This window comes from Octopus sinensis, linkage group LG5, assembly GCF_006345805.1.
Source record: "Octopus sinensis linkage group LG5, ASM634580v1, whole genome shotgun sequence".
NCBI classification, from domain to species: Eukaryota; Metazoa; Mollusca; class Cephalopoda; order Octopoda; family Octopodidae; genus Octopus; species Octopus sinensis.
In genome coordinates this window covers 108,132,628-108,142,669 of record NC_043001.1, presented here as the reverse complement: position 1 = coordinate 108,142,669, position 10,042 = coordinate 108,132,628, and the positions used below count along the sequence as shown (strand labels likewise).

The 10,042-nt window shown below is 36.7% G+C and overlaps 1 long non-coding RNA gene across 1 annotated transcript in view; it reads left to right on the top strand.

Moving 5' to 3' along the window:
- The first annotated feature begins 6,488 nt into the window (after positions 1 to 6,488).
- The window catches only part of LOC118763404, a 21,202-nt gene continuing 17,648 nt past the window's right edge, over positions 6,489 to 10,042 (top strand). The window contains exons 1-2 of the long non-coding RNA XR_004999154.1: positions 6,489 to 6,646; positions 8,732 to 8,740. This is a non-coding gene — a long non-coding RNA (uncharacterized LOC118763404). The remainder of the gene's footprint in view (positions 6,647 to 8,731; positions 8,741 to 10,042) is intronic.

Here is a 10,042-nt window from a genome sequence, read left to right as displayed (position 1 = left end):
TGCGTGTATACATCTATACATTCATGCATACTTATATATATATATATATATAATATACATACATACACACACAAATATGTACGTATATATATACACATATACATAGGTACATACATATATATATATACATATATATATATATATATATATATATATATACATGCATACATAAAAACATACATACGTATATGTGTGTGTATGTGTATGTGCGTGTGTGTGCATAGATATGCACATATATACATATACAGTATTAGACCAAATATTCGGAAAGCTTGGGATCGGAAGTGGCCCAGAATTTTAGATTTTCCGGTTTTGTGACGACAGACTAAAAATATACTTAAAATAAAACACAAGCTATGCGGAAGCGCGTGGCTTAGTTGTTAGGGTGTTGAACTCATGATCGTAAGGTTGTGGTTTCGATTCCTGGACCGGGCGATGCGTTGTGTTTTTGAGCAAAACACTTCACTTCACGTCGCTCCAGTCCACTCAGCTGGCAAAAATGAGTAACGCTGCGACGGACCGGCGTCCCGTCCAGGTGGGGAGTATATACGCTACTGAAACCGGGAAACCGGGCCCTTATGAGCCTGGCATGGCTCGAGAAGGAACATTTATAATACAAGCTATGAAAATTAACGAACTAATTTTTCTTTAACCACTTCAAATGAATACATTTTTAAAGCAAGGACTGTCTGATATTAATTAATTAATCCTATTCTATATTTTTGAGATGAGGAATTATGCACATTATTTACAATGGACGGATAGGTGTTCGCACCTGATGTACTCTCTAGCCTTCATCAGGTGTTCTGGTGGAATTTCGACCCCAATCCTGTAGTGTACATCAGCCGAAATGTTGTGCTAACAACAAACAATGTGAGGGTACCTATCCGTCCATTGTAAATAATTTATTAATACATGAAAATTCTAAAATATATCATATTCCGGGTTCAGTCCCACTGCGTGGCACCTTGGGCGAGTGTCTTCTGCTATAGCCTCGGGCCGACCAAAGCCTTGTGAGTGGATTTGGTAGACGGAAACTGAAAGAAGCCTGTCGTATATATGTATATATATGTATGTGTGTGTGTTTGTGTGTCTGTGTTCGTCCCTCTAGCATTGCTTGACAACCGATGCTGGTATGTTTATGTCCCCGTTACTTAGCGGTTCGGCAAAAGAGACCGATAGAATAAGTACTGGGCTTACAAAAAGAATAAGTCCCGGGGTCGAGTTGCTCGATTAAAGGCGGTGCTCCAGCATGGCCGCAGTCAAATGACTGAAACAAGTAAAAGAGTAAAAGAGTAAAGAGTATATTGTACCCCCCCCCACACAATATAATGTTTATAGGATGAAAATTAAGCTAAGCAACGTAAAGAGCATGATGTTATTTAACCGATACAGGTATAAATTAACACAATTCTAAAGCTGACTATGTTTAATCTTTATTAATCCACTTAAAAAATATCAAAGAACAAAACTGTTTTAAACACACCGTATGCAGATTAACCAACTTCAAGAATAGTCTGTTTACTCATTAAAGGGTGCAGTATATTGTAAGGTATTGCCCCGTGCTCTCGCATTTCTGGGACCCAAATAAGAAGTCCCTTATTGTATACAAGGTGACATTTCGCCCATCTTTACGTTCTGAGTTCAAAATGCTGTCGGGGTCGACTGTGCCTTTCATCATTTTGCTGTCAATAAAATAAGTACCAGATGACTACTCGGGTCATTGTAATCGATTTGCCCCTTCCCTAAGTTCAGGCGTGGCTCTGTGGTAAGAAGCTTGCTTCCCAGCCACGTAGTTCAGGGTTTAATCCCACTGCGTCGTACTTTGGGCAAGTGTTGTGTCTTCTATTATAGCCTCGGACCGACCAAAGCCTTGGGAGTGGTACACGGAAACTGAAAGAAACCCATCATGTGTATATATATCTATATTGCGGCGCAAGTTGACAGAAATTGAAAGTATGATAGAAGGTTTGTTCTTCTTTCCGTAGAGGAAAAAATTCAAATCGGACCATGTTAACACCAAAAATTATTTACATCAAAAAGGTGTTTTTTTTCTATGAAAATTCCTATTTTTTACGAATTTTTGACTGCTGTGTCGCCATTTTTCGGTGTATTTCAACCAGAAAAATGTTCACTTAAAGAGAATAACAAGCTACATAATGCAAAATTTTTACTTTTCAAAAATTTCAATTCTAAAGTGTCGAAACAAACCCGAGCAACGCCGGGCGATACTGCTAGTAAATATATATATATACATATATATATATATATATATATATATATATATATATATATATATATATATATATACAAAAACAAGAGAGAAAGAAGAACGTATTATGTAATATGAAGACAAGTAGATTATCTATACTTATGTATTGTGGTCGTTACGTTACTAAAATACATTACAACTATTTAGTAGAAACATTGAGTATGATATTTAAATTCAAAAATAACCAAACGAATATGAATTGTACTATAATTTACTTTACTGTGGAAAAGTAAGACAGACGTAACATAAATTTATTGTTAAGGGAATGTTATTTATATGTATTAGGAAATAAATAAGATTGGATGATTCATTGGAATAAAAAACAATATATAAAAATTATTATGCATATGTTTGAAATATAGGTTATACATAAGTGTATTTAGGCAAGTTATTATATATTTATATAATGTATAAAATTATAAATATAAATCCTGGTTCTAATAAGGATCTAATTAACACAGTTTCAAATTTAGTAAATTATTAATGGTTAGACCTAAATATAACTGATATTAATAATTACAGAATGATTAATGTTATTTATAAAATAGATATTTATGTGTGTAAGTCTCTTTCTCTTATTGTTTTTGTATTTATATTCGTATTATTTTTTGTTTGTTGTATTTATATTCGTGTAACATCGTCCGTTTTTCTGTCCTTGTTTTGTATATATTCGATTCTTTTTCCAAGAAATCTAATGCCTGTAACTTAGTTTTTACTTGGGGCTGGCTAGATCGGAGCAATCTCAAGATTAATCAGCCGAAATTGCGAGAGTTATGGCTATTCTTTCTACTTAAAAGGGAGATCCCAGGAAAACCACAGCACTTAAAGGCAAACAACTGGGATCTCCCTTTTAAGTAGAAAGAATAGCCATAACTCTTTGACTGCTATTTCTAAATTCGGTGTGTGGTGAGGCAAATCGTTGCTAAACCCTTAATTACTTAGTATTACTTAAACCTTCCTTGAATGGGGCTTTTACATGCCGAAATCTACTTGGTGAAATTAATGATTATTCCAAATTAATTAATTTCACCCTATATTATTATTGATAATTATATTTCATCCCAGTAAATAACCGTAACATCTTATTCTGGCAGCACGCTGGTGGGAAGAGGATGGTGACATACTTTCATTCACCCTTTGAATTTGGTGGTACTGGTAATGGCTTACGCTCGCCCTGATACCATGAGTTGAGGTGATGTCTTCTAGTGCCTCCAAATTTAATACACAATTATTAATAATTGAGACGCAATTATTTATAATTGAAGAGTCCTACGCTGAAGAGAAAAATAGTTGGGTAAGACATAATTATTTAATTTTTATGCTTTCCTATGACTTAATTTCGAAACGTACATCCGTAGGTGACTTAATATAGAATGATTGTCGTCATTTCTTTCTCTTTTGCCTGCGTTGTTTGCCTTTTAAGTGATGTGGTTTTACTGGGATCTCCCTTTTAAGTAGAAAGAATAGCCATAACTCTTTGACTGCTATTTCTAAATTCGGTGTGTGGTGAGGCAAATCGTTGCTAAACCCTTAATTACTTAGTATATATATATATATATATATATATATATATACGCTTATGAATTTGTGTTGTAAGATTCCTGATGTTAAATCGTGTGTAGAAACGGATATTGTTGTTTTTCTTGGTGGTCATTTTTTTCTGCCAAATAAACAGACGCTAATTCGTTCTTCACACTAGACGATTTTGAAAAGAAACTCTAAACAATAGTTTTAGATTCTTGCAGAGTTTTTAATTTAAAAAGGTACACATTAAAAAAAAAAAGGTACCGATATAAATTAGGGGTAAAGATTATTTGCCAACATAACCTAGCAGTCCTGGTTTAGGACGAATGTTGCTGTAATTTAGCACCCGGAGATATCGTCTCCAGCTGGCTGTACGACACGATCTGTGTCCTTATATTTTCGAACAAGGGAATATAAGGACACAAATTGTGTCGTATAGCCAGCTGGAGACGATGACTCCTGGGGCTAAATTACAGCAACATTCGTCCTAAACCAGGACTGCCAGGTTATTTTGGCAAATAATCTTTACCCCAAAGTACTGTTGTTGAATATCTCTCATTGTGAGATTCACAAATAGTAATTTTCCGATATAGATTAGTAAAAGGGCAGAATACATAACAAAAACATAGAAAAAAACACACGAAGAACACAGTAAAAATACAAACAAGAACATTCAAGAAAGAGCAGAGATATAAATATTAAGAATGTAAGCTATGTAAGACTTGACACATTCAAAACAAGCAAAGCAAATAACAAAATACATGAAAAAATTAATAACAGTAAATAACATCCATAATAAAATCAAACTAGAACGCTTACAGAATTTTGATCAACAAAATCTGAACCAGATCGATACAAGCAAAAGTGATTTGAAATTCTAAATACTTGTATAACAATAAACTTGTAGCAAGACTTGAAACCGAGTCATCAAATTTCAAAGTGAAATTCATGGCATAGCAACAGCTTTTACACGTGAGTGGCTGAGTTATGGATCAATCGGCAGCCAGATACCTATTTCTTTACTATCCACAGAGAGGACAAACAAGGACAGACAAACGGATTAAGTCGATTAGATCGACCCCAGTGCGTAAATGGTACTTATTTTATCGACCCCGAAAGGATGAAAGGCAAAGTCGACCTCGGCGGAATTTGAACTCAGAACGTAACGGCAGACGAAATACGGTTACGCATTTCGCCCGGCGTGCTAACGTTTCTGCCACCTCGCTGCCTTGTGCTGGCAAAGATATTAAATAACCCATGGAAGATTCGGAAGAAACATTTGAAGGACGCGTTAAGGAAAACCATCTTAATTACCAAGACTTGAGAAAGAGCAGACGCTAAAATCTACCCGTAACCTGCATACCTACACCCAACAAAGCCTTAACTGCGATAATATCGCAGTGGATATATATATATATATATACATATATATATATATATATACTATATTATAATATATATATATATATTATATATATTATCAATCTATCTATCTATCTATCTATCTATCTATCTATCTATCTATCTATCTATCTATCTATTATCTATCTATATATATATATATATATATATATATATATATATATATATATATGTGTGTGTGAATAAAGAAAAACAACTTTGTAGAAATATAGAAGGGTGATTTAATGGCTCATTTGCGAGTAAACGTTAATTAACGATCAACGAAGCTATAACGGAAAATTAAGTAAAGAAAAATGAGATTCTGAGCACGTTGTAAACTTCTGATAGTGTTACTCAGGCATGGATCCTCGAAACGTGAGCCACAAGTAAAGTAAAACCAATAATATGCAGGAACATCAAACATCTCATGATGAATAAATAGTAAATAATTCTGCTAATATACAAACAATTTGCATTTCTATTAGAATGGTGGACACCGCTCCTCATTCTACACATGTTCCAAAAACCATCCTGCTACCAGAACCCAAAGCCCGTTTAAGATATTTTCAATTCATACTGTACACAACCAAACGTCAAGAAAATAACTGAACTTGAACCACATACTTTGCAACCTCACTACACAATAGAATAATGTATATTGCAGAGATCATACGATTTATGCAATTGCCATTCGGTATTAAAACACACACAACTCACAGGAAACACAGTATAAAAAGAATAACTGACATAGGAAACATGTCCTACAAAATTACACGCGAAATTCTAAAGCAGGGGTTCTCAACCTTATTTTGCTTGTGGCCCTCTTGAGAGCTATCTTATCATCTGCGGACCCCATATATGCACATGTGAAAATTTTGAAATAAAATATTTGTTTATAGGTTAGTAAAAACTAACAATGAAACAATTTCGTTATATTCATAACATAAATTCCAAATGCAAATCTTGCAAATTTCAGTAAATACAGGCACCTCTCCTACTCTTTTACTCTTTTACTTGTTTCAGTCATTTTGACTGTGGCCATGCTGGAGCACCGCCTTTAATCGAGCAAATCGACCCCAGGACTTATTCTTTGTAAGACTGGTATTTATTCTAAGTTACAGGGGCGTAAACACACCAGTATCGGTTGTCAAGCGATGTTGGGGGCACAAACACACGTATACATATATAAATATACATATATAAGACGGGCTTCTTTTCAGTTTCCGTCTACCAAATCAACTCACAGGGCTTTGGTCGGCCCGAGGCTATAATAGAAGACACTTGGTGCCACGCAGTGAGACTGAACCCGGAACCATGTGGCTGGTAAGCAAGCTACTTACCACACAGCCACTCCTGCGCCTAGTAAACAAAATGTATATATGGACCCATAAATCACAATTTTTTTACTCGTGGACCCCCTTAAAGCTTCTGTGGATCCCGTTGGGAACAGTATGAAAAGAATAACTGATATAGGAAACATGTCCTACAAAACCTACAGACTAAATTCTAAAGCAACAAGGAAAACTAAAGTAACACGAGAATGGAGAAAAGAAAACGATATTGCATACAAACGCAATTCTTTCTAAAACCTCAAATGACAATGCTGATCTACGAACATGGACGTGCGCCAGCTGGTGCTAGTGTAGAAGCTCACGTGAAACTGTTGAAAGCATGATGATGATGGTGGTGATGGTGAGAATGATGACGACGACGATGATAATGAAGGTGATATCTCAAGTTACCAAGAGACTATAGATTATGGGGAAAAGAGACAGTCTGTTGAATAGGGTCTAGTAAAGCACAATTGATTTTAAAGAAATGAAAAGTGAAGTCAACTCGTGTGGTCTTCAGTTACATCATCTTTTATGCTGCCGAACCAAAGTCTTCGGAGATTCAATAAAATAAATACTTACTTTCCTCGTTCGATTGTGTGGTTTTGTAAAAGTATTATAATTATAATTTCGTGTTCATATCGAATATTTTTCATTGAAATCATTCATCTTATAAACAAAAGATTTGAGAATGTCGTTCGTGAGATTAGCATAAACGTTGAAAGGTTGGAAAACCTTGAGAGTTCAATTCGCGATATTTCTGAAAAAAGGTACAAAAACTCAAAGTCTTGTGATTCCCAGTTTCATAATAAGCACAAGGTCAAAAATTTGTAAGGCCAATGTTTGGCCCCTATTTAATGGTCCCGAAGGGCTGAAAGGAAAAGTCGGCTTCGGAGAAGTTTGAATACGAAAACTCAAGTCTTGTGACTCCCACTTTCATAATAAGCACAAGGTCAGAAATTTGTAAGGCCAATGTTTGGCCCCTGAAAGGTAAAGTCGGCTTCGGAGAAGTTTGAACTCAGAACATAAAGAACAATAATTTAATACTGCAGGAGATTTAGTTAGGTGCCTTAACGATTCCGGCAATTCTTAATATTGGTTTCAAATTTTGACACAAGGCCAGCAAATTCGGAGTTGGAGGCAAGCTGATTGCATCGACCCCAGTGTTCAACTGTACTTATTTTATAGACACCGAAATGAAAAAAAAAAAGCAAAGACAACATCGGTGGATTTGAACTCAGAACGTTAAAACGGCCGAAATGTTACTCAGTATTTTGTCCGCAACGATAACAATTCTGCCAGTTCGCTTCCCTACAATTTCTCTCTTTACTTGTTTCAGTCATTTTGACTGCGGCCATGCTGGAGTACCGCATTTAGTCGAGCAAATCGATCCCAAGACTTATTCTTTGTAAGCCTTGTACTTATTCTATCGGTCTCTTTTGCCGAACTGCTAAATTACGGGGACGTAAACACACCAGCATCGGTTGTCAAGTGATGTTGGCGGTGGGGACAAACACAGGCACAAAACACACACACACACACACACACATATATATATATACATATACATATATACGACGGGCTTCTTTCAGTTTCCGTCTACCAAATCCACTCACAAGGTTTTGGTCAGCCCGAGGCTATAGCAGAAGACACTTGCCCAAGGTGCTACGCAGTGGGACTGAACCCAGAACCATGTGGCTGGTAAGAAAGCTACTTACCACACAGCCACTTATACAATTCTTAGTATTAAACATAGCTGGCAGAATCGTTAGCATGCCGGACAACACGACTAGCAGCATTTTTTCCGACTTTACCTTCTGAGTTCAAATGCCGCCGTGGTTGAGTTTGCCTTTCATCCTTTCGGGGTCAATGCAATCGACTTACCTCCTCCCCAAAACTTACCGGTCATGCGCCAAAATTTGTCACCAAAATTAATCATGGCTATTAAGTAATTAGGGATAATAATTAAAACTCCTAACTACGTCATCATTAACTTCCGCCTGACAGCTTGCTTGTTTATTCAATATAACAAACAATTATTATGGCAATCATTTCCAATAGAAGCCCGAATCCAGTAATTTGTGAGCGGAAAGGAAACATCGATTACTAAATTATTTACATGCCTGGAGCTTAATTTTGTACTTGAGTTGTACTTTATTTTATGCCCTCACCGCACTAAAAAGGTGGGGGATGTAAAGCAAAGTTGAACTCAGTGAGGTTTGAGTTCAACTCAGAACGTAAAACTCCAGAGGAAATGTCTTTCGGTACTTTTTTTCTCCGACGCCTCTAACGAGTCTGCCACTGTGATCCTTAGTGTTATAATTAAATCGGTTATCTAATTAAGGTCGATTATCACAACATTGTATCACGCTTGAAAATGTCTATTTATTTGCTCATACAATTATTATAAAATTATTATAAAGGCGGGGAGCTGGCAGAATCGTTAGCATGCCGTGCGAAATTTCGTCTGTCTTTACATTCTGAGTTCAAATTCCGCCAGTTGTGTACTGGGGTCGATCTAATCGACTGGCTCCCTCTCACAAAATTTCGGGCCTTGTGCCTAGAATAGAGAAGAATGTATTTTTTTACTTTAAGGCGGCGAGCTGGCAGAAACGTTAGCACGCCGGACGAAATGCTTAGCAGTATTTCGTCTGCCGTTACGTTCTGAGTTCAAATTCCGCCGAGGTCAACTTTGCCTTTCATCCTTTCGGGGTCGATTAAATAAGTACCAGTTACGCACTGGGGTCGATATAATCGGCTTAATCCGTTTGTCTGTTCTTGTTTGTCCCCTCTATGTTTAGCCCCTTATGGGCAATAAAGAAATAAGAAACGTTAGCACACGGGGCAAAATGCTTAGCGGTATTTCGTCTGACTTTATGTTGTGAGTTCAAATTCTGCCGAGGTCGACTATGTCTTTCATCTTTTCGGGGTCGATAAATTAGGTATCAGTTGCGTACTGGGGTCCATCTAATCGACTGGCGTCCTCCCTCAAAATTTCGGGCCTTGTGCCTGGAGTAGAAAAGCATACAATTATTATAAAGAGGCCAGCAATATTTGAGAGGAGAAATTGTTAGCCTGGCCTAATGATTTCCTTTATGATTTTCCCTTTTAAGGCGGCGAGCAGCAAACCTTAACCCCACCCTGGACTATTTGCATGCTTATGTAACGAATAGTTTTTAAAATAATATAATTACTCTGATTATGGCTTTAGCACGCTGGACAAAATGCTTAGCGGCGATTCGTGCGTCTGCACGGTAAAATTACGAATTCCACCGAGGTCCACTTTGCCTTTTATTCTTTCGGGGTCAATAAAATAAGTACCAGTCGAATACTGGGGTCGATCTAATCGGCTTACATACCTTCTTCACAACTGCTGGCCTTGTGCCAAAATTTGATACCAATATTTGAGAAGAGAGGAATGGTCGATTAGATCAACTACAGGATGGTTTTGGGACTTTATTTTTATACCCCCAGATAAAATGGGTGGGATTTGAACTCAAAAACTTAACCAGCC